At 41.9% G+C, this 26011-nt stretch overlaps 1 protein-coding gene, 1 long non-coding RNA gene and 1 pseudogene across 2 annotated transcripts in view; 1 reads left to right on the top strand and 2 right to left on the bottom strand.

Moving 5' to 3' along the window:
* Positions 1 to 26011, bottom strand: part of LOC149971808 (uncharacterized) — a 467486-nt gene that overhangs the window by 82682 nt on the left and 358793 nt on the right. The gene's annotated exons all lie outside the window — the stretch shown is intronic.
* LOC149971809 (uncharacterized) overlaps positions 1767 to 26011 on the bottom strand; it is a 51594-nt pseudogene continuing 27349 nt past the window's right edge.
* The window catches only part of LOC110505113 (leucine-rich repeat and immunoglobulin-like domain-containing nogo receptor-interacting protein 2), a 406461-nt gene continuing 387428 nt past the window's right edge, over positions 6979 to 26011 (top strand). The window contains exon 1 of the mRNA XM_021584096.3: positions 6979 to 7647. The gene's annotated coding sequence lies outside the window, so the exon portion shown is untranslated. The remainder of the gene's footprint in view (positions 7648 to 26011) is intronic.

Below are 26011 nucleotides of genomic sequence, written 5' to 3'. Positions count from 1 at the left end.
TCAATCCTAGGCCCCACATTCTTCTCAATTTACATCATTAACATAGCTCAGGCAGTAGGAACATTTCTCATCCAATAATAAGCAGATGATACAGTCTTATAGTCAACTGGCCCCTCCCCGGATTTTGTGTTAAATGCTCTACAACAAAGCTTTATTAGTGTCCAACAAGCTTTATCTACCCTTAACCTTGTTCTGAACACCTCCAAAACAAAGATCATATGGTTTGGTAAGAATAATGCCCCTCTCCCCACAGGTGTGATTACTACCGCTGAGGGTTTAGAGCTTGAGGTAGTCACCTCATACAAGTACTTGGGAGTATTGCTAGACGGTACACTGTCCTTCTCTCAGCACATATCAAAGCTGCAGGCTAAAGTTAAATCTAGACTTGCTTTCCTCTATCGTAGTCGCTCCTCTTTCACCTCAGCTGCCAATCTAACCCTGATTGAGATGACCATCCTACCCATGTTAGATTACGGAGACATAATTTATAGATCTGCAGGTAAGGGTGCTCTCGAGCAGCTAGATGTTCTTTACCATTCGGCCATCAGATATGCCACCAATGCTCCTTATAGGACACATCACTGCACTCTATACGCCTCTGTAAAATCTCTGTATACCCGTCGCAAGACCCACTGGTTGATGCTTATTTATAAAACCCTCTTAGGCCTCACTCCCCCCAATCTGAGATATCTACTGCAGCTCTCATCCTCCACATATAACACCCGTTCTGCCAGTCATATTCTGATAAAGGTCTCCAAAGCACACACATCCCTGGGTCACTCCTCTTTTCAGTTCGCTGAAGTTAGCTACCTGAATGAGCTGCAACAGTCACTCAAACTGGACAGTTTGGCATTTATCATTTACGTCATTCAAAGACTCAATCATGAATACTCTTACTGACAGTTGTGTCTGCTTTGCGTTATGTATTGTTGTCTCTACCTTCTTGCCCTTTGTGCTGTTATCTGTGCCCAATCATTTTTGTACCATGTTTTGTGCTGCTACCATGTTGTGTTGTTATCATGTTGTCGCTACCATGCTGTGTTGTCATGTGTTGCTGCCTTGCTATGTTGTTGTCTTAGGTCTCTCTTTATGTAGTGTTGTGTTGTCTCTCGTCGTGATGTGTGTTTTGTCAAATATTTAAATATTTTAAATGTTTACATTTTTAATCCCAGCCCCCATCCCCGCAGGAGGCCTTTTGCCTTTTGGTAGGCCATCATTGTAAATAAGAATTTGATCTTAACTGGCTTGTCTAGTTAAATAAAGGTGAAATAAAATAAGTAAATAAAAATCAGCAAAACACAGTTCTTGTGTTTCGCACAAGAGCCGTCAAGAGAAGACACAAAAGAAAGAACGTGGTTATCTCTGGGAAACAGTACTTCTATAAACCTTCATTTTGCAATGTGCTCAGCATTTCTCACCTCAATTTTGTCACACCCCGATCTGTTTCACCTGTCTTGTGTTTGTCTCCACCCCCCTCCAGGTGTCACCCATTTTACCCATTTGTTGCCAGTTCGTCTTGTCTCGTCAAACCAGCGTGTTTTTTTCACATACTCCAGTTCTCTCTAGTCCCTGTTTTCTAGTTCTTCCGGTTTTTACTTTTCTGCCTTACCTGACCCTGAGTCTGCCTGCCGTTCTGTACCTTTCAGACGCTGCCCTGGATTACTGACCTCTGCCTGGCCAATGGAGAATCTGCTTTTTAGCTCAGGACTAAACTTATTCTGTGTTCGGGAAACCAGCCTTATGGTTATTAACATCCATCCACATTGTCACGCCTGGTCCCGCTCCCCCTCTCTGGTGCTCATGTTCAATCCCTGTACTTGCTTCTCGTCTGCAAGCGTCTGTCCACACAGAATGCTGACACCACAATTCGAAGCATCAGGGAGTTTTTTTGTTTTTTGTATGTGATGTCGGGTCCAGGTGTCGCTGCCAGAGGAACCGGGGTTGCCTCAGCTGTCTTGTCGGGCTTCCACACCTTAGCTTCCTCGGGAGGTTTTCTTGCCTCGGTTGGCTCGGCAGGCTCCCATCCTACGTCATGCTGCAGCCGGCTCTTCAGGCTCCCACGCCTCAGCAGGATCGTCAGGCTTTCACGCCTCAGCCGGCTCGTTGGTGTCCCACGCCTCAGCCGGTTTGTCCGACTCCCGTGTCTCGGGCCGTCAAGCTCGCCCAGGTGGGACGCCGGGGGGCACCCCTAGAAGGGAGGGTACTGTCAAGCCTGTTCCTGCTCCCCTCTCTGTCGCTCAAGGGGCACCAGGCTGCCCATCATGTTCACTCCCTGTACTTGCTTCTCATCTCCAAGCGTCTGTCCTCACACAGATGAAGATTGGGGTAGCATGCTGTAAAGGGACTAGCCGTATAGAATCTGAAGATTGTTGATACAATAAACAGTCTGTAGTGATCAAAAGTTCCCTGAGGTCATAAATTAAACTTCATGAAGCTCAGCATACATTTTATAATTGAGAGGTCTGTCTCGGTCTGCTAGTAATCCCATCTCTCTTTGTAGATTGTCTGGACCAGAGGGCAGACTCCAAGCCTACCTGCATATTAACTGAGTTAACATACAGTGACTGCTTCGGGGCAAGAATTGGTCTGTTTTGTAGGACTAATATGTACAGTGCATTCTGAAAGTATTCAGACCCCTTAATTTTGTACAAATTTTTTTATGTTACAGCCTTATTCTAAAATAGCCAATGATGACAAAGGGAAAACAGGTTTTTAGAAATACTTGCAAATGTATCAAATAAAAAACAGAAATACCTTATTTACATAAGTATTCAGACCCACCCTTGAAATTGTGCTCAGGAGTATCCTGTTTCCATTGATCATTCTTCAGATGTTTCTACAAATTGATTGGATTCCACCTGTGGTAAATTCAGTTGATTGGACATGACTTGGACAGGCTCATACCTGTCTATATAAATTCCCACGGTTGACAGTGAATGTCAGAGCAAAAAACGAAGCCATGAGGTCGAAGTTATTGTCCGTAGAGCTCAGAGACAGGATTGTGTCGGAGCCACAGATCTGGGGAAGGAGAGGGCATGAAAGGTCCCCAGGAAAACAGTGGCCTCCTTCATTCTTAAATGGAAGAAGTTTGGAACCACCAAGACTCATCCTAGAGCTGGCCGCCAGGCTATACTGAGCAATCGGGGGAGAAAGGCATTGGTCAGGGAGGTGACTAAGAACCCGATAGTCACTCTGACAGAGCTCCTCTGTGGAGATGGGAGAACCTTCCAGAAGGACAAACATCTCTGCAGCACTCCACAAATCTGGCCTTTATGGTAGAGTGGCGAGACAGAAGCCACTCCTAAGTAAAATGCACATGACAGCCCGCTTGAAGTTTTCCAAATGACACCAAATGGACTCTCAGACCATGAGAAAATAGATTCTCTGGTCTGATGAAACCAAGATTGAACTCTTTGGCCTGAATGCCAAGCGTCACGTCTGGAGTAAACCAGGCACCAGTCATCTCCTGGCCAATACTATCCCTATGGTGAAGCATGGTAGTGGCAGCATCATGCTGTGGTCATTTTTTTTCAGCAGAAGGTACTGGGAGACTAGTCAGGATCGAGGGAAGTACAGAGAGATCCTTGATGAAAACATGCTCCAGAGCGCTCATGACCTCAGACTGAGGTGAATGTTCACCTTCCAACAGGACAACGATCCTAAGCACACAGCCAAGACAATGCAGACAATGCAGCTCTGACAATGCAGCCAAGACAATGCAGCTCTGGCCCAGCCAGAGCCCAGACTTGAACCCGATCAAACCTCTCTGGGGAGACCTGAAAACAGCTGTGCAGCGACTCTCCCCATCCAACCTGACAGAGCTTGAGAGAATCTGCAGAGAATAATGGGAGAATCTCCCCAAATACAGGTGTACCAAGCTTGTAGCGTCATACCCTAAAATGCTAAGTAAAGTCTGAATACTTATGTAAATGTGATATTTCAGTTTTAAAGTTTTAATACATTTTCAAAAATGTCTACAAACCATTTTTTTCTTTGTCATTATGAAAGATTGTGTTTTATTGTTGAGGGGAAAAAACAATATCATCCATTTTAGAATAAGCCTGTGACGTAACAAAATGTGGAAAAAGTGAAGGGGTCTGAATACTGCACTGTAATGCTGACACTGTTAAGTAGAAAGACAAACCAGATCACAATAGCTTTACTCAAAATAATTTCAATGGTGAATGTTTAATGTACTTAAGGAACAACTCAAATTGTGGTTGAGTTTTCCCTTTGCACGACAGGTACACTCTTTAATATTGAAGAGTATAGTAGGTGTCTTTCTCATCTTATTCATAATGAGGCTTAGTTAATGAACCATGATACCCTAATTAGCTATGCCTTTACATGTCTCAATAACAATTCCACTGTTGATCAATGAGGTAGAGACGAGCTGCTTCATGTACCTTGAGGCAAAAGTGGCAGACAAGCACTTTGTGGAAATCCCTAGGTTTAATCAGTGGGACTCTTCGGGCTGACAATGCAGACAAGACAAACAGACCCATAGGGTGAGTGGTTAAGAAATTGCCTGGAGAGTCCAAGGAGGCAACACAGCGAATGTGAATAACGTCTAGCACAGATGCTTAAATGTGACTGACAAAACCCATTTCTTAGTTGCCAACTAACACCACCAACACAATGCCCTTCTTTTGACGCTCAACAAGTATATATTTTATCCTGCTGTTACCATTGGTACTGTATCTGTCTGGCATTTATAATTTACGTCACTAAGATGTGTCAAATACTGGAGGATGTGTATTTTATACTACTTAGCCTTTTACTCTATGTTTGTGTTCTTAACTTTTATTATTTATTTTGTTGTTGCATTGTCGAGAAGGAACCTGAATTTAAGCATTCTGTTGGACGGTGTATACCATGTGTATGCTTTACCTACGACTAATACAACTTGAAACTTGTTCCCTTGAAAAAAGCCTTACAAGTTAAGCGTAGTTTGCTTCAGGTAAAGCCACCGCTTACCATTCCAAGAATATTGTACGTCAGATAAGTAACCATTCATACCTGTGTCTATGTATCTTTTATGTATAACGATTATATAAATAGGATGCCCTGGATATGAGCAGTTTGCAAAGCAACTTGAGTCCTAATGATGTTCGCGGAATTGCAAATGGGCTGTGTGTGTGCCACTGCTGTTTAGAGGAATGTAGGTTTGGACCATGGAGAGTTGTGTTGGAAATGGCACCACCTGGATAATGAGATGCGGAGAGGCCCGTGCCGGTGTCTGAGCCAGAAGGCTTACCCGGGCTTATCTGCAAGCTGTCCCACATTAGGCGGACACTGTAGAGCGAGCACTGTAGTCCACACAGAGCACTCTTAGGTCTGGCTTCTGTCCTTTAAAAACTTGGACTCCAATGTCAAAATATGTCCTACGTCTAGCCATTTCACTTCTGGGTTGTTATGTCTTCTTCAGGGAGCCCATCAATTAGATTTTGAGGAGTTTATGTTTGCAATTTGATTGCTTTGACATCCCATTCTAGAACATTGCAAAACGTTATTTATCATTGGTGCAATGTAACAGCACAGTTATAACATAGAAATTACTGTCACAGTGCGTGATTGTAGTTCAACAGTAAAGAAAGGAACGAGCATTAAAAACCTGCTAATGATTCAGTCTCTTGTATTATAATGGTTAGATAGCTGGTCTGTGATGTGAATAGTTCCAGTTACATTTTCAAACACACTCTTTGATAGACTGGAGTCGGTGGTTGGGTGGGCCATTTGATGTGTGCCATTGGCTGTGATTGAGTGTGCCAATGGATGTGTTTTCTAGGAAAGACAGGAGTGTAATGGTGATGATGGAAAGGATGCAGAGGTCAGTGGACCGGTTGAGGGTTCTTCATCTTTTAGCTTCATAGTTAGACTACTTATAGAGATCAAGGTCATGCTCCTTCCTGTTATCACGATCTACGTAAAACATGATCTAATGTCCTTTTGTCTTTAACACTTTACATTAAGATTCTCTTTTACCTGTGTAATTACTCTAGTAACAACATTATCTTAACTCTCACAACATGTTGTCACTAGAGTAATTACTGCATTACACGGGTATAAGAGCATCAGTCACGTGAGTCTTGTTGGATAAATGTTCGGAAAGCGTGAAGATTATGTGAGAAAAATAAATGTAGTAAACAAAAAGTGACATTTCTCACACTGGCACGATTCCCAGCAATTTAATTCCTGAGGTGATAATCATCAGTCATTATTTATGCTTGGTTTGTAAAAATAACACACACATGCTGTCATGCTATGCCTAAGTACATGACAAACGGATTACGCCTGAACGTTACTCTAGTAATCAAGTGTAAAGACATAGCTTAGATACATGCCGATGCTCCACTTGAAATGTTCCAGGGACCTATTTCTTTTGTTCCTAATTGTTGTGCATATTGTTTCATTCAGCTTCCGCGTCCAGGGTAATATTCTGTGTGTATGTGCACTGAGTGATAAGGGAATTGCTGGCAATTTGTTTAGGCTGCTAATTGTAAAAGAATCCACGCTTTGCTAAATCTCGTGGATTGTCCTTGCCTCGATTCAGAGCACTGGTCTGTTACTGCTGCTATTTTCGTCTCCCTCTTCAATCTCTCTCGACAGTTGGCCAACATCAACTCCTGACCTGATCCACTACAAGGCATTTGCAAAAGAGAGATGAAAAAGACCAAAGCTCCATGGAGTCAGTAATAATGGGGGGGAAAAACGTTAGTCAGAGTCCCTTTCTCGTTTCTCGTTCCTTCATTAATGTTCATGTTGTTTCTTTACTCACTCTCTATTTAGCTTCCCATATTTATCAGACCATTATTTGTATCCCTAAGGGATCCTAAGAAGTGCAGGCGGCGAACCTTTTCTATCTGACATAACTGTGAATGCCAAAGAGGTAATTGTCAGACGACAGACATGGGAGAGAGACCAAGAGGGAGGAAAGAGAAAGAGAGAGACAGAGAGAGAGAGGAAGGGAGCGAAAACAAGGGGGTGGGGGTTGCAGGGAGGGGAGTGTGTGTGTGTGTGTGAGAGAGAGAAAGAGAGAGAGAGAGCAGCGTTCATTCTTCCACTTCTCAGCAGACAGCGTTCTACAGGGGAGAGCAACAAAACAAGGCAAATTGGAAGGGGAAAAATAGAGAATATTATACAAGAAGAGTTCGCTATCCACTTCTACCTACTATTGGGTGGTGAGAGGTGTCTGAAAGTTTGCACTCTGGGGGACCCCTCCCCCCAATGCTGGGCTGAACAGAGGACAGCTCCCATCTTCGAGGTGTGGAGAGCACAGACTACCTCTAGTCATTTTCAGGGAAGCCAGTGCGCTCGAGGAGTGTTCTCCCTCTGTCGATCTCGCAATTAATCGCTGCCTGCCTGTCTGTAACAAAAGAGGAGAAGATCCAATCAGCGTTTGGGTTTAATAAGGTGGAATACCAAGGGACGCAACAGAAAAGATACAGCACAACCAGGGAAATAAAGGAAGTAGGAGCACACAGCAATGAAAGACATCATTTAGAGAAAAAAAAAAACGCTTAACGGTATTTTGAATTCAAAGGCTCCTGTTCCAGGTGAACTTGAGAAGCATCCTTTTCTTTTTTGGAGCTCTCAGCTTCAGTCAGCTAATCTTGTGGACTATTGGATCCTGGATGGCATTTCAAGGTAAGGACCTATCTTCAACTCTCCCGCTGTATCAGCCGGCCAGCTACTGTACTCCTCCTGTGTTAGGTAACTGCAATACTCAGCAGCAGAAGAAAAAAAGGGAGAAGAATCAGACGGAGAGGTAGGTGCGTTTGAGTCATCACCAGGCTGTTAATGAAAAGTTTCTGTGATTTCTCTTCCTCTTACCTTATCCCTATGCATGATTGATATGATGCCAGTGTGGAAAGCAATTTATCTTTGGGGACTCGGTCTCTGCATCGTGGCTTCCAAGAGGAAGCCTGGGTGGAAGGTCATAATTACCACTGGTGTTTGCCTTCGTCTTTGTAAGGGTCATATCTATGGGCCATGGGATTACTTTTGTATTTTAACCACCACCACCCACCACCGAGTCACAGCTGCACAGCCACAGTCACTCTGCATATGAAGGGCTGTTTTCCCCTTTAATCGTAGCAGACAGCAAACAGATTGTTTTCGTTGTTTCGAATGCTGCCCGAATGTCTTAAATGCCCCACATCATACTTCTGCCATCAGTTCCTTGCGAGTTTTTCAAGGAAAATCTTGTAATGCAATGCATCGTTTCTGTCCTGCGGTCATGCCCATCTTTGTTCCTGCTAAGCTGAAAGTGTGATGAAACGCGTAGATAAGCATGTGTTTTCTCTCCTCAAGGTCCTTGTTGAATGTAAATTAGAAGAAACTGATTCATAGGATGATTGAGGGATATAAAAGAGGGGGCTATAAATATAATGCAGCATTGTTAGAGGGAATCTACAGCACCTCCCTATCGATATATCTTTTGTAGGAACAAGCTGAAATATTTATGATTGCATGCACATCCTGTCTGCCCTGAAATATTGAAAATAATTGAATAATAAATAGCCTGTACCTGTCAAAGCCTGCCCCTGCTGGGGAGGATTATTATGATGCTACCTCGTGTAGCATGCAAACCAGTGACCACTAAATGCTTTTGCCTCTAGAGACACCAACAGGGGGCTAGAGGGGGTGTACCAGGCAGAAGAGGGTGGATGGAAGTTGAAGACAGTTCCTGAGGTACAGTTGCTTAATGTCCACCAATAGGACTGGCTATTTCTTATCTGTAATATAATGCTTGTCAAGCAATATTGTAAATAACAACGTGTTCTTAACTGACTTGCCTAGTTAAATAAAGGTTTGATAAAAAATTTAAAAAACAATATTTAGAATATAGGATTTTGCCCATCAATGTGACAAAGCTCTGGTATTGGAATTAACGTGTGTTTTCACATGTTACCTCATGAAAGAGACTGTTGGCTATTCATCTTTTTGTTTGCACAGTCCAGGTATAGGTGTAATCTAATGAGCAGTATGTCATTAAACCTTGTACTGCTTTTCACTGTCAATAAGCAATGGCGATTTTGCTTTCTCGGCTTTTTGAATCTGCTAAATGATTTAGTCCAGGTATGTTTGCATCTGAGTGTGTGTGTGTGTGTGTGTCTGTGTATGCTTGTGTGTGTGTTTATGTTCGTGTGCGTATGCTTGTTTGCGTGTGTCTCTCCAACTCCTGTAAAGGGAAAAGGTGCGGTCTGTTTTTTTCTGTCTGATGCTGGCAAAGGAGTCAAAGACTTGGTCTTCCATTTCGGTAGAATAATGCATCCACTGAATCATACAGTATTGATGGAGCATAGAGGGAGTTATCATTTTTTTCCAGTTAATAATCAGAATCGTAGACGACACATTAACAAGTGGTAGAAATGAGAGAAGAAAACAACTGATGTAAAAAATCCTGTGCTTTTGATTTATTACATACAGGTACGGTTGGAATCAGTATAAATGTTCATCACTAAGCAGCTGAAATATGACATAAGTGTTTCCAACTATAATAAATCATTTTCTATAGTTTCTGCGTTTTGGAATCACATAGATGAAATACTTTGAATTATGCCCTATATTTTAATCAGGAATTTGTTAAGACTTGTTTATAGCCAATATTACTTATTACAATTTAACCAGAATCTGTTTGCTGAAAGAATAGGGGGATTGTTTTGAATGAAAACACAATGTTTTGTTGTTTCTCTGTAATACTAGCCACTTTTAGCTAGCCAGCTAGATAGGTTCCCAATCTCCCAACCTCATAACTAGCTACCAAGCCACTTCAGGCTATCAATCAAGGGATTGTAGCTGGTCTAACTACCTTAGCTGGCATGCCTGCTGACAAGGTTGCTAGACTTTAGAAAAGCAAGCAATTGCTAAATGTAACGAATAAGATTTACATTCCAATCGATCTTTTACCCAGATTTTTAGCCGAGATGCAGACAAGCATACAGTATTTAGGGTTATGCTACTATGTTGTATGCCAGTGTGGCAGTTGTACTAAACTCCAATTAAATTAGAATGTGCAGATGGGTCACGCAAAAACAGTTGCACTTCAGAGTTCTACAGAACTAAATGTGACTAGTGAGAGGGATACATTTACAGGCACGACAGTGAAGGCTAATAACAAGCACTCTGCATCAGTGAGAATAAAGCCAGGGATTACTTCAGGGAAGGAAGACTTCCAGCTAATACAGCACATGTGTAAGATTTGCTTGGAAGGATTGGACAATCGTGGTTAGAGTAGCCACAGAGGAACTGGAACGATTGCACTTAAGTCATATTACCTGGGTTGCTATGTAACTATAAACTACTCATACATCAAGAGGACTTGTCAGACCCTTCAATGATGAATAAGAAGGCCCACTTTCGCTGTAGAGATTCAGTCATATTCAATGTTTGTTAGCCATTAGAAGGTAACTCTATGCATTGATTTAGACTAGGAAATTATACCAGAGCATCCTCTATGCATTCTTCGGAGATTCACAGGCGTCTCAACGTTTATGTGGACATTAAAAGATCTTCTTTCTGTCCCGGGCTATTAACTGTACTGTTCTTAAATGCCCCCATCCTAAAATGTCAATACTTCAGGCCTCCTGCCCAACTGTCTGAAAGCACTCTGTAGAACATTACTGTAATATAACAGAGTTGTTATTATCCAGACTGTAGAAGCAAAAATGTTGCCATTATAGGAGGTTGACTTGTCTGTCAGAAGTAGCGTGGTTGAACTGTGTGAAAGGGAATACATGGCCCGAGCACAGTGGCATATTTTTAGACAGTCCATTAAGGAATAGGAAAATCAATGCTCTCTGTGCTGTCAACATTGGGTTTCAGGTTTTTCGACACAATGACCTTTGTCGGGTACAGAGAGGAGCCTGAATGGCATTGTCATACTGTGGCTTGGTGACAGAAATACACAGGTCATTATGAAAAGAGACACATGCAGTGTCTTGTTGGCATGTCTAGCACCAACATGAATGACCGTCTTCCATCTTTTTTTCTGAAATTAATTTGATTTGGGCTTGAATACGCTTTCTCCTCCACTGTTTCTTGTTAAACGGATCCCTTGGGTGAATATTCAATATCTGACAGGCTGATAGATGCACCGCTGATAAATCCATTTCAGGCTAATTATAAATACATTTCAGGCTTTACTTAGCCACATGCTTACACAGATCGGGCCACTAAGCGCATGCTGGCTTTTTACATAGTGTACATGTTTATTCCAGTGTTCAGATGTCCCACATCTGTACCGTATAGACAGCCAGCTTTCTTAAAGACATTTTCAAGAGGACCTTGTGTTGAATGGAGATCAAGTCTAATGGATTTATGAATACTCATTGACTCCTATCAAAGTGGTTAGCCAAACATTGGTTTGTGAAATGGAGCACCACTGGTTCTCTAAAATGTGGTTCGCTTGTAGCAGCAGTGCTACCAAAGGTAGTGATGGTTTCACAGTTCACCCACCAGAAATCATAAACAAAAGGAAACTTGTTTTCTATTAAGTGCATGAAACCAGGACAGTGTCCTTGCCACATGAGCACACTGTGGCCAGCAAGGGCATGGCGTGGCAGAATCCTCTGGCCCCTGCTCCAGTGGTGGATGGCAGAGAGTGACCATTGGTGGCAGTGCAAATCCCTCTGGGAAGAGCACACGAGGAGAGGCTGGGGCTTGAGGACAGATCATGGACAACTCCTGTTGACAGTGACCCTGTCAACAGTGTCACTTTGGACCACGACCTCTCTGAGTGAACTGCCGGGGACTAGCGTTGCGGGTCACCTCTAGCAAAGTCCCCTTCATCCCTCCCGAGTTTGTCAACAGGAAGCATTAGTACGGGTCAGATGGGTAACGTGTCTGGAGCGGGATTTTTGTTGTTGTTGTTGTAATTGTATCAGTAACTTACTGTATTAATCAACAGTATGACACTGTATAAACTGAATGCAGTAGTTTATCATATAATACACAGTAAAATACCATACATTTATTTTACAGCACACTGTAACACCTTTCTGTAATTTAAACAGTAGAACACTATAGAATGCAGTGGTGTCCTACAGTAATCTCAGGTAATGATTGAGGTCTTCGTAGCCAATGTGAGTAAAACCATTAAAAAGGCTAACATTCACAAGGCATGGGTTGACAGGCTGCCCTCAGGTGGTGAGGGTAGCAACAACACATCTGCCACGCTGACATCAATACAGGGGCCCCTCAGGGGTATGTGCTCAGTCCCCTCCTGTACTCCCTGTTCACCCACGATTGCATACACCATCATTAAGTTTGCAGACAACACAACAGGGGTAGGCCTGATCACAGACAACGATGAGACAGCCTATAAGGAGAAGGTCAGAGACCTGGCAGTGTGGTGCCAGGACAACAACCTCTCCCTCATCAACAAACAAGCTTATCGTGGACTACAGGAAACGGAGGGCCGAACATGCCCCCATTCACAACGGCGGGGCTGTAGTGGAGCGGGTCGAGAGCTTTAAGTTCTTTCTATCATGGGCCAAACAAACCAACACAATCGTGAAGAGCGCACAACAACACCTCTTCCCCCTCAGGAGACTGAAAAGACTTGGCATGCAACATCAGAAGTTAAACATCTGCACCATTGAGAGCATCTTGACTGGCTGCATCACAACTTGGTGCCTAGCGCAAGTTTGTTACCAAAAGGCACCTGGAAAGCTTCTACTCCAAATCCATAAGTCTGCTGAACAGTTAATCAAATTGCTACCCGGACAATTTAAATTGACCCCCTTTATTATTTATTCATCTTAATTGTTTTGCCCTGCATGTTGATGCCACACTCACACATAGACACACATTCAAACTTCACATACGCTGCTGCTACTCTGTTTATTAAATATTCTGATTCCCTTGTCACTTTTACCCCTACCCACATGTACATACTGTATTACCTCAACTACCTCGTACCCCTGCACATTGACTCAGTACTGGTACTCCTTGTACATTTGAAGCTGGAAGTTTACATACACCTTAGCCAAATACATTTAAACTCAGTTTTTCACAATTCCTGACATTTTATCCTGACATTTAATCCTAAAATTACCTGTTTTAGGTCAGTTAAGATCACCACTTTAGTTTACGAATGTGAAATGTCAGAATAATAGTAGAGAATTAATTATTTCAGCTTTTATTTCTTTCATCACATTGCCAGTGGGTCAGAAGTTTACATACATTCAATAAGTATTTGGTAGCATTGCCTTGAAATTGTTTAACTTGGATAAAACGTTTTGGGTAGCCTTCCACAAGCTTCCCACAATAAGTTGGGTGAACTTTGGCCCATTCCTCCTGACAGAGCTGGTGTACATGAGTCAGGTTTGTGGGCCTCCTTGCTCCCACACACTTTTTCAGTTCTGCCCACACATTTTCTATGGGATTGAGGTCAGGGCTTTGTGATGACCATTCCACTACCTTGACTTTGTTGTCCTTAAGCCATTTTGCCACAACTTTGGAAGTCTTGAGATGTTGCTTCAATGTATCCACATAATTTTCCTTCTAATGACGCCATCTATTTTGTGAAGTGCACCAGTCCCTCCTGCAGCAAAGCAACCCCACGACATGATGATGCCACCCCCGTGCTTCACGGTTGGGATGGTGTTCTTCGGCTTGCAACCCTCCCCCCTTTTCCTCCAAACATAATGATGGTCATTATGGCCAAACAGTTCTATTTTTGTTTCATCAGACCAGAGGACATTTCTCCAACAATGTACGATGTTTGTCCCCATGTCCAGTTGCAAACCATATTCTGGCTTTTTTATGGCTGTTTTGGAGCAGTGGCTTCTTCCTTGCTGAGCAGCCTTCCAGGTTATGTCGATGTAGGACTCGTTTCACTGTGGCTATAGATACTTTTGTACCTATTTCCTCCAGCATATTCACAAGGTCCTTTGCTGTTGTTCTGGGATTGATTTGCACTTTTCGCAGCAAAGTACGTTCATCTCTAGGAGACAGAATGCGTCTCCTTCCTGAGCGGTATGATGGCTGCCTGGTCTCATGGTGTTTATACTTGTGTACTATTGTTTGTAGAGATGAACGTGGTACCTTTAGGTGTTTGGAAATTGCTCCAAGGATGAGGTGGAGGTCTATAATTTTTTTCTGAGTTCTTGGCTGATTTCTTTGGACTTTACCTTGATGTCAAGCAAGGAGGCACTGAGTTTGAAGGTAGGCCTTGAAATACATCCACAGGTACACCTCCAATTGACTCAAATGATGTCAAATAGCTTATCAGAAGCTTCTAAAGCCATTACATAATTTTAAGGAATTTTCCAAGCTGTTTAAAGTCTGACCCATTGGGATTTTGATACAGAATGTTGCTGCATTGGGTAGTTCTAGTAATATACTTAAACAATAGGTCACGACGGGTTGTGGTATATGGCCAATATACCATGACTTAGGGCTGTTCTTATGCACAATACATTGCGGAGTGCCTGGACAAAACCCTTATTGCTGGCTTTACACTGGCTACAAACACAGCAAGCTAGCTGTTTTAGCTTCCTACATCTCCATGTGAAATAATCAGATGTATTATCCCAGTTTGACATGCTGCTTGTGTATTAATTCCCATATCAGCTAAAAATAGAACATCATGTTTTGGTTGTGGAGAAAAAGTCACATAGCTAGCTAGTTTGCTATAGCAGGTCCTACCATTTCACAATAGCCTGTAATCACAAGTTATTACTTCTTGGATTTTCTTGTTGTGTTCTCATTTGTCGTGAGTAAAATTAAGAATCCATTGTCTTGTCTTCACTTGCTAATAAGTTGGCGAAACACTGCTATCTAACTACCCTTTTAGCTTCCCACATCTGACAGCACATTTACTTATTAAGCTCTATTATGTTTTCAGAAGCAGAACACAGAGTGTATCTGAGAGTAACATCAAAGGTTATTTTTACGGCTTTTTGCAGCAGTTACTTAGGTGACTGACTGGTGCAACAAATGTGTGATTTTATAAGAAATATGATATTCAATGTGCTTTTTTGTTGTAGAATGCACTATCAAACATGGAAACATTGAAAGTCATGAGACCTTCAACTTTATATAAAGGTTAATACATTTTAGCACCAAACTTCCCAACTTGGACACAACAACCCATTTCTACAGTCGTACCATGTTTCTAATGCTGGACTATCACTTCCTCATTTACTAATTACATGTAATGTAATATGTATAAACTGTAATAACCAGCCTATATCGTTATTCCTTATAAGATTTATACGGGCACAAGTCTAATGGCAGGACCATCCATTTTGTGTTTAGCCTTCATCAGCCACTTTGATGTGTCCTTAAGACGACTTTGCCACTTACCCCCTCTTTCTCTCTGCCCTCGGTTTCCAGCAGCGAAGCCTGGTATTTAGAGTATTGAACGCTTTGCTCTTTAGACGGTTACAAAAGTGCTGTGTGTGTGGTATCAAGGTGGGGAGCCAGTTGAATATTTAACTCCTTGCAGCATTTGTTGTCTTCGTAAGCAATGTTGTCCTGGTAAGACATGTTGTCCTGGTAAAGGATGGTGTCTTAGTTGGCACAGTGGATTAGAGTTGAGTGGCTGAGTATTAGCAAATGTCTAATCTTGATTTGTAAATTTGATTCTAGAATCCAATTTCCTTTTGTGTTAGTCCAAGAAAGGGTTTTCAAATTTTCATAATGTTAATGGTTATGACTATTCAGCCACTTATCCAATTATTGGACTTGGACAAATCAGAAAAGACCAACTCGAAAGAATAACAGAAAATTTGTTAGAAAAATACTGAGAATCAAATTTCTGATATTTTTTATCGCCTTTGGATTGGGTTTGATGTCAGCAACACTATAGTATATCTTATATACCAGACAGATTCTCTTAGCCGTGACTGCCAGTGTATGAATAGTTTCTCAGCAGGGCATTGGATTTAGTCTTGTTAGTGTAGGTCACTGATCCTCACTCCCTTCAGGGCTACACTGCCAGAGCAGTAGACCACATCGCGGATGTTTGTAAGTTTCAACAACGGGCATGCCTTGAAGACTCTCTATATTGAGATTGTCACTTTCCCACCCAAGCATCAGTGGCCAGTCTCCCTACGTCTTGGTTGAGGAGATGCTGCTGGGTTAAGTCCCATTCAAGGGTTTCATCTGCCATGTGGCAATTGCACCTTGTAGAGGAACATGCTTTCTTTCTGCGAGAGAGGGAAGAGGAGAGAGAGCCCATGGGTCTTTAAAGGGTTGCGATAAGATCCTGCCTCAAAGCTCTAGAGGGCATCAGGTTGTTGTATCGCTAGTTCACCATAGAGATTATGATTTGTATTCATGTAACACACACATCCACCCCCTCAAATACACAGATCCTCCACCAATTATGACAACGAACCACACCTTCCTTTTATGGTGCAGAGATGAAAGAAGAGCACTTCCTTCAGGTCAGACTTAATAATAATGATGTCCTAATATGGACATCATAAATATATTACATTAATAAACATTTTCCCATAACTACAGTATGTTATGAAAGTAGTTTCCCATGCAGTTTTTTAATGAGTCAGCCATGGTAAATAATGAAGTGCTATAGTATTTGCATCTCACTTTACCACGACATTGACACTAAAGGCATTATTTTTGCCTTCACTTACATTTCTTGATATGAAGTGTTGCACTATCTTCTCCCCCCTCTACTTTCAGTCTGTTGTGTGAACTGAGGGTGAATATGGAGAGGGAGTGCTGAGTCACTTGTCGTTTTAATCTCTCCCAGATTTGTACATTTTTACATTTAATCTGAGTTTAGCTGTCAATGGGATGAGGGAATCATTAGCCCCCATGCTACTGTGATACTCCTGTACCGAGAAACACGCTTAACCGAGAAAAGCTCAACAACTCTCTGAGCCTATTCAGAAGGATACTGGAGGTTTTGTTGTCAAATGGTAGCTCTCAAGAGGTTTTTGCATCGTTCAAAGAGATGGATGTCTTGTCTGCAGGAAGTAATCCTGTTTCATAGTAGCAGCGTTCACTGGTGGGTTATAGGGGGATGTTATGTGACAAGTCAGGTACAAGTCAAGAGTCTCACGATGAATGCTTGATCTCTGTGTGTGTTTGTGTGTGTGTGTGTGTGTGTGTGTGTGTGTGTGTAGGTGCGTGCGTGTGCGTGCGTGTGAGTGCGTGTGTGTGCGTGCGTGCGTGTGGTCGATCGTTTGGGGGGGGTGCAGGGTTCTGGATGCAGGGTTCTTGATGGACATATCCAATCCCTATTCTTGAACAACCGAAACAACCAACAGGCTTATGAGAATAAGATAAAACATATATACAGTACTGTATATGGTTTTGTGTACAACAAATATGTTGTCAAAGTACATAAATACACACACTACTGTGCTAAACAGGGATGGAACAGCATGCTGAATCAAATGAATGAACAGGCACCTCTTGAATGTTGACAAAGTTTAAACAATCATGTTTACAACACTGTGGAGGACCCAGAATGCACCTTCCCTCTAGTGGAATTGCATACACACAAGACACTAATGCACCCCCTTTGTCAGGGGAGACGTAAAAAAAAGCCGCGGCATCTAGATAATGACCTTTACATCCTCATGTACAAGTGCCGTCGCTGTTGTCAACATGTGTAATTCCGACCCTTGGTTGCCAGCGTGGCTGTGAATTATAAATCAATGAGCTTGCATTACTGTAAAATTCCCGGGCCCCTGGGCTTTGCAGATGATCGAATAATGGATGGCGGGGGAGCCTTTCTGTCCAGCTCTGGGTCCACTGTTCACATGCCGGCTCCCAAACATACTGATGGAAGAATGGGGGGGTTACATCACAGTGGCTCAGACAGTGAGCTGTATGGGGGGATGGGAGGTTGGTGGAGTAGGGAGTTGAGTGTATGTGGGGGGGGGCGTGTACATTTGATGTTTGATATTCATAGTAAATTTATACTCTTCTGTTTTTGTGGGACACATCCTATCCTGTGGATTTCCAGATATCGGTTTGGTATGGAAACAAAGCTATAGTGTGTTATAAATCGACTTTGCATCAGATCGGTGTTCTTGAGGGACACTATAGGGCGATGGTCTGTCAGTTCCATCAGGGTTAGTTAGCACACACCCCTTAATCTCTTCTGTCTGGAGGACTTGAGTGAAACAGTGAAGACAGAGGAAGTGAGTAGGATACACTGAATGAGAACAGTGGCGTGTCATGTAGCTCAATTATTCAACAGGAGCTTGTCTGTGATTGTAAGGCTTAGGGAGAACTCTCCCAGAATTTCAATAGGGGATGCCATTGCCTCTGCTGAAAAACCAGCGCGTGCGTGTATGTGCTCTGCAGTGAGTATGTTTAAAGCCTACTTGATCTTAAACATTTATTTGAATTAGCACTTGGGGTTGGATTTATAAGCTCTATGCTTCTGCATGCTACATGTTATTGAATAGACGTCCAGCGTAGATTTAGTGAAAAGGGACATGTAAGGTTTATGCACTGCTATAGGAATAAATGCATTTTGATTCTACTGCATAGTATGCATAATGGTTGCCTCTGTCTGTATGTAAGCCACAACACATACAGAATGCGACTCACCCCTCAACCTCAACCCACTCACGGCACATGCTAAGCGACAGTGATCCAAAAAGTAAATCTGTGCACAACCCATTTTCTGTGCCAACCCTAACGCCATCTTCAACAGCTACAGTAGATGAGGAAATATCGCAGCCACCAACCACCATCTGTTTTTTGAAAGATTTGCCAAGTTTTGGATGAGGAGAATGCAACATTTGGCTAAAAATTAGGGACCATGCCGTTGTGTTCTATTAAAAAGGGAGCAGACATCTTGTGATATAATGTGCATCATACTGCATAGAATTTACAAGTTCTTCCAACTGTATGCGAAGGCCATTAATGTGCAAAGTGATGGCAGAGGCTTGACTAGGTTGAGGTGTACATTATTGGGGTGGCAGGGTAGCCTTGTGGTTAGCGTTGGGCTAATAACTGGAAGGTTGCAAGTTCAAATCCCCGAGCTGACAAGGTACAAACTGTCGTTCTGCCCCTGAACAGGCAGTTAACCCACTGTTCCTAGGCTGTCATTGAAAATAAGAATTTGTGCTTTAACTTGCCTAGTTAAATAAAGGTAAAATAAAAATCTCACCAATTACTGCACAGTCAGAGATTACAACCTCTACTACAGTGCTCCCTTGGTCATATAGTATGCTTTTAACTCTTGAGGCACCCACGTACTGGCTCTGCCTCTTCCGGTGTTGATGGCATGATGCCAATCTGGCCCCATTTAAGCCTGTGACTTGCTCCTTTCAGAAGTTACAAAAAGTACATCAATAATGTATTCCTCGGGTGTAGCCACCCCAGGATCAATGGCAACACAAAGCCCATCTACAAAGGTGCGCTTGGCTCAAGGCCATATTTGATCACTTCCACTGAGCACGCTCGCTCCTTTGTGTCAGCCTGCTGAGACTTCATTATTTGTGTTTGTAAGCTATTGTTGAAAGAACAATAAGCGAAATATTTCAAGTTGGTTGGGGGCGGAGAAAATCTTTGAAGGGACATGAAAAAAGCAGTTGGATGGTTGTACCGATTTAAACAGTGATAAAGGGAGAGAGGAGGAGAGCGAGGGAGGGAGAAGGAAAATGTGTATTCAACATCCCGTTCCTTGATGGGATCGTGGGGAGAGATGTTGCATGACAAAGGGTCGCCTTTGTAATGTTCATGCACAGTATTATGACAGCAGAAAAAGCGGCAAATTACATGATCATTACCTAGCAGTTGATAGAGCACGGCACTCCATGTTGTCTGTCACGACTCATTGATGAGATTTACAATTTCAGCTTTTTTCGAGTCAGATGCCGTCTCCTCCCAAAGTTGTGAGCAACCTGAGCAACAGACAACAGATGCTCTTGCGAAAAAAAAGCGCAGATTTATTCTTCCTCTCACCCCTCTGTAGTTCTCTTTATTTACAAAGCCAGATGATCGGGCTTGTAGATTAGCCCGAGATTGAGATTTTCTCAGAGAAAATGGTTTTCATGCCTTTTTTTCTCATCCTGACGACAGAGCGAAATCTTCTTGGCACAGAGGGAGGGCAATGTACAGCAAGACCGACTTTGCCTCAGACAATACGAGAGGCGTGTGTGAGGGATTGTGTGTTTACAGGGCCAGAATCACACTGAAATGTAGATCAAAATGTCCTTTAGCACGATAGGCATGAAACAGGAACAGAAGTCATCGTCCATCTCGTGCAGTGTCCTCCACATTGGTTAAATGTGTTTCTCCATAAGGACCACTGACATTGGGAAACTAAATGGTTTGACATTTGGTTTGATACATCCATTATAATACAAAACACAGTGTCTTGGTCTCTGGCAAATACATTGTCACCAACACATGAAGCACAACCGGACAATAAGCAATATTGTTTGCCAACGAGAACTCACTGAACAGACAGAGACCTTAAAAAAATAAAATATATTCTGAACGGTTAGTCCTCAAGGTTTTGCCTGCTACATAAGTTCTGTTATACTTACAGACATGATTCAAACAGTTTTAGAAACGTCAGAGTGTTTTTTATCCAAATCTACAAATTATATGTATATCTTATATTCTTGGCATGAGTAGCAGGAAGTTGAAAGTGGGCACGCTATTTATCCAAAAGTGAAAATTCTGCCCCCTAGCCCCAAGAGGTTTTAAGTAGTGGTTCTTTTCAGAAATTCGACCATGAAGGCCTGATTCACACAGTCTCCTCTGAACAGTTGATGTTGACATGTGTCTGTTACTTGAACTCTGTGAAGCATTTATGTGGCCTGCAATTTCTGAGGCTGGTAACTTTAATGAACTTATCTTCTGCAGCAGAGGTAACTCTGGGTCTTCCTTTCCTATGGAGTTCTTCATGAGAGCCAGTTTCATCACAGCGATTGATGGTTTTTGTGACTGCACTTGAAGAAACTTTCAAAGTTCTTGTCTGACCTTCATGTCTTACTGTTTTTAAAAAAAAAATGTTTATATTATCTGATACCATGCAACCCCGAAATACACAAAGGGGACGTAAACAGAATAATTAGCGTAGCCGGCGCTACACAAAACGCAAAAATAAAATATAAAACATTCATTACCATTGACGAGCTTCTTTGTTGGCACTCCTATATGTCCCATAAACATCACAATTGAGTATTTTTTTTTATTAAATCCGTCCATGTATACCCAAAATGTCCATTTATGAAGGCCGTCTGATCCATGGAAAAGCATCGTTCCAAAACGCACCGTAATTTTTTTTAATTAAAAAAGTTACATATAAACTTTGAGAAAACACTTCAAACTACTTTTGTAATCCAACTTTAGGTATTAGTAAACGTTAATAATCTATCAAATTGATCACGGGGCGATCTGTATTCAATAGCAGCACGTTTTGAAATCATGGTCCACATTCTCTCTTTCATTACTTCCTGTGGTGTGCTCGACGACAGGAAGTGCCTATTCCTCATGTTACCAAGGATTAATTTAAAATCAATTGACAGTACTGGCGACATCGTGTGGAAGCTGTAGGCATTGTAAACAGGGTCTTATCTATTTTCCCCTGCCATAGACAAAAACTTTTACAAATCACTTCAAACGACTTTTGCAAACCAACTTTAGGTATTAATTAACGTTAATAATCGATCAAATTGATCACGGGGCGATCTGTATTCGATAGTAGCAAGTCTTGAAATCATCGTCCATTTTTTTTACTTTCATAATTCCCTGGGTGCACCCCAAGACAGGAAGTGCCTATACGTCATCCCACCAAGGATAAATGCGCAAAGAAATGCCAGTATTGGCGACATCGTGTGGAAGCTGTAGGCGGATCTATTTTCTTTCGCCTTAGACAATTCAAAGACTGGCGGATGAATTTTTTTTGTTGTGTTTTTGGTGAACAGTTTTCCCTGGGATTTTTACTCCTAAACACGCTCTGTTATAGCCACAGACACGATTTTACCAGTTTTAGAGACTTCAGAGTGTTTTCTATACACACATACTTATCATATGCATATACTATATTCCTGGCATGAGTAGCAGGACTTTGAAATGTTGCGCGATTTTTAACAAAAAGCTGCGAAAATTCGCAGCATCCTTAACAGGTTTTAACATGTTTTTTTAAAGTATTGATGTATTGTCCTGTTTCTTTCATTATTTGAGCTACTCTTGCCATAATAAGGACTTGGTCTTTTGGCAAATAGGGCTATCTTCTGTATACCCCTACCTTGTCACAACACAACTGATTGGTTGAAACGCATTAAGGAAAGAAATTCCATAAAATAACTTTTAACAAGGCACACCTGTTAATTGAAATGCATTCCAGGTGACTACCTCGTGACTCTGGTTGAGAGAATGCCAAGATGTGTTACTCCACGATACTCCAAGATACTCCACGTGTGTTATTTAATTGTTCTGATGTCTTCACTATTATTCTACAGTGTAGAAAATAGGGGGAAAAAACATGTAATGAGTAGATGTGTCCTAAGTCACCCAAGTCATAGACTTTGTTGAAGCACCTTTGGCTTTGATTACAGCCTCAAGTCTACTTGGATAAAACGCTACAAGCTTGGCACACCTGTATTTGGGGAGTATCTCCCATTCTGCTCTGCAGATCCTCTTAAGCTCTGTCAGGTTGGATGGGGAGTGTCACTGCACAGCTATTTTCAAGTATCTCCAGATATGTTCGATCGGGTTCAAGTCTGGGCTCTGGCTGGGCCACTCAATGACATTGAGACTTGTCCCGAAGCCACTCCTGCGTTGTCTTGGCTGTGTGCTTAGTGTTGTTATCCTGTTGGAATGTGAACCTTCGCACCAGTCTGAGGTTTTTATCAAGGATCTCTCTGTACTTTGCTCCGTTCATCTTTCTGTTGATCCTGACTAGTCTCCCTGTCCCTGGAGAAATTCCACACATTAACTTATAACAAGGCACACATGTTAATTGAAATGCATTCCAGGTTACTACCTCATGAAGCTGGTTGAGATAATGCAAAGTGTTTGCCATGCTATCATCAAAGCAAAGGGTGGCTGCTTTGAAGAATCTGAAATATAAAATATATTTTGATTTGATTAACACTTTTTTGGATAACGCATGATTCCATGTGTTATTTCATAGTTTGATGTTGTCACTATTATTCTACAATGTAGAAAATAAGTAAAAATAAAGAAAAATCCTTGAATGAGTAGGTGTATCCTAACTTTTGACTGGTACTGTGTATACAGTGAGGGAAAAATGTATTTGATCCCCTGCTGATTTTGTATGTTTGCCCACTGACAAAGAAATTATCTGTCTATAATTTTAATGTTAGGTTTATTTGAACAGTGAGGGACAGAATAACAACAAAAAAATAAAAAAAAACGCATGTCAAAAATGTTAGAAATTGATTTGCATTTTAATGAGGGAAATTAGTATTTGACCCCCTCTCATTCAGAAAGATTTCTGGCTCCCAGATGTCTTTTATAGAGGTAACGAGCTGAGATTAGGAGCACACTCTTAAAGCGAGTGCTCCAAATCTCAGTTTTTTACCTGTATAAAAGACGCCTGTCCACAGAAGCAATCAATCAATCAGATTCCAAACCCTCCACCATGGCCAAGACCAAAGAGCTCTCCAAGGATGTCAGGGACAAGATTGTAGACCTACACAAGGCTGGAATGGGCTACAAGACCATCGCCAAGCAGCTTGGTGAGAAGATGACAACAGTTGGTGTGATTATTCGCAAATGGTAGAAACACAAAATAACTGTCAATCTCCCTCGGCCTGGGGCTCCATGCAAGATCTCACCTCGTGGAGTTGCAATTAACATGAGAACGGTGAGGAATCAGCCCAGGACTACACGGGAGGATCTTGTTAATGATCTCAAGGCAGCTGGGACCATAGTCACCAAAAAAAAACAATTGGTAACACACTACGTCATGAAGGACTGAAATCCTGCAGGGCCCGCAAGGTCCCCCTGCTCAAGAAAGCACATATACATGCCCGTCTGAAGTTTGCCAATGAACATCAGAAGGATTCAGAGGACAGCTGTTGTTTTCAGATGAGACCAAAATGGAGCTCTTTGGCATCAACTCAACTCGCCGTGTTTGGAGGAGGAGGAGGAATGCTGCCTATGACCCCAAGAACACCATCCCCACCAACAAACATGGAGGTGGAAACATTATGCCTTGGGGGTGATTTTCTACTAAGGGGACAGGACAACTTCACCGCATCAAAGGGACGATGGACGGGGTCATTTACCATCAAATCTTGGGTGAGTACCTCCTTCCCTCAGCCAGGGCACTGAAAATGGGCCGTGGATGGGTATTCCAGCATGACAATGACCCAAAACACACGGCCAGGGCAACAAAGGAGTGGCTCAAGAAGAAGCACATTAAGGTCCTGGAGTGGCCTAGCCAGTCTCCAGACCTTAATCCCATAGAGAATCTGTGTAGGGAGCTGAAGGTTTGAGTTGCCAAACGTCAGCCCTCCTGCCAAATCCCTCCTGCGATGTGTGCCAGCCTGGTGACCAACTACAAGAAACGTCTGACCTCTGTGATTGCCAACAAGGGTTTTGCCACCAAGTACTAAGTCATGTTTTGCAGAGGGGTCAAATACTTATTTCAACTCATTTGCAACTCAATTTATAACATTTTTGACATGCGTTTTTCTGGATTTATTGGTTGTTATTCTGTCTCTCACTGTTCAAATAAACCTACCATTCAAATTATAGACTGATAATTTCTTTGTCAGTGGGCAAACATACAAAATCAGCAGGGAATCAAATACTTTTTTCCCTCACTGTATATACTTTGCCGAGTAGTCACATGTTGGTCATGAGATTGGAACCTTTTGTACTGTATTGGACATTTTGCCATCCACATTGATATTGAATTAGGTCAATGCACCTATCAAGTAAATGGAAGAATAGGTCGTTGTACATGTGTTGGTTTCACTTCATTGTGACATAAATGTGCATATTAGGGATGGGGGGGTCGACACAGTAGAGTATCGCAATATTATTTTTAATTATATTATTTCGATTCTATGACTACAAGAATCGGTTCTCTAAAAAAAAGGAGCTAGGTAGTTAGCGTTAACGAGCGCTAGTCGTCTGTACCTGCCCCAAAACCTCTGTATTTGTCCTCCTACAGCTTGGCCTCAATCTTCTTTTTCAATGGTATGCCAGTATATTTTCAGCACTTTTATTTCCATGACTGATCAACAGTTATTTGCATTATGGCTCTCTCTTGTCCCTCTGCATCAGACATATAGTGAACAATATGATTGGAACATCGAATCCCAATAAAATCTCAATATCTAATCGCAATACAGAGAGTATATAATCGTGATACATATATAATCGCAGTACATATTGTATTGGCAAATAAGTATTGTGATATCATATCATGAGGTCCCTGAATTATTGTAATAACATTATAGAAATTATGGTCAAATGAATAGGTGTGATTATGTTTGTTAAAGCTACTGTTTTGTAATTCAATGTTTTGTAATTTAATAAACACTAGTAATTTTAATTTTGGTTAACCTGTCAGGATCAAATCAGGGCCTCTTCAGATAGCAAGAGGCAGATTGCAACAGCCAACAGCCAACCACAATTGTATTGTGTAAATTGACCCTTGCCATGATGGAGAGCGTGGCAAGACGTCATTGGTTACGACCATCAGACAGGCTCTTGTCATTAGATTGTTGATTAAAAAGTGAGGAAGCCTTGCATGGCTAATTTGAGATGTTGCACGGTTGGCAGCAATCCATCTTGCTGTCAATCAATGGGGGTATTTTAAAAACCCTGAGTGATCGAGTAACCCTTTCACCATGTTGATTGGCAGAATGTCGCCTGATTCACGTCCTGTCTGCATGTAGGAGCAAATGTCTCCTTAGCTATTGCAATTATAGTTTTAGCTGTGATGGGAATGTTATCAAGATGTGGTGAATTGATTCCTCACACAGTTGAAATAAATCAGACCCAATAATTGAAACATCAAAAGATTAAATAAAGGTCAAAGACTAAAAATAGTGTATTGCTTAGTTGACTTAAT

The sequence above is a fragment of the Oncorhynchus mykiss genome, chromosome 25, assembly GCF_057628025.1.
Source record: "Oncorhynchus mykiss isolate SJ-2025 chromosome 25, ASM5762802v1, whole genome shotgun sequence".
In the NCBI taxonomy this organism is placed as follows: Eukaryota; Metazoa; Chordata; class Actinopteri; order Salmoniformes; family Salmonidae; genus Oncorhynchus; species Oncorhynchus mykiss.
The sequence above is the reverse complement of the archived record's forward strand: the minus strand, read 5'-3'. Positions and strand labels throughout refer to the sequence as shown.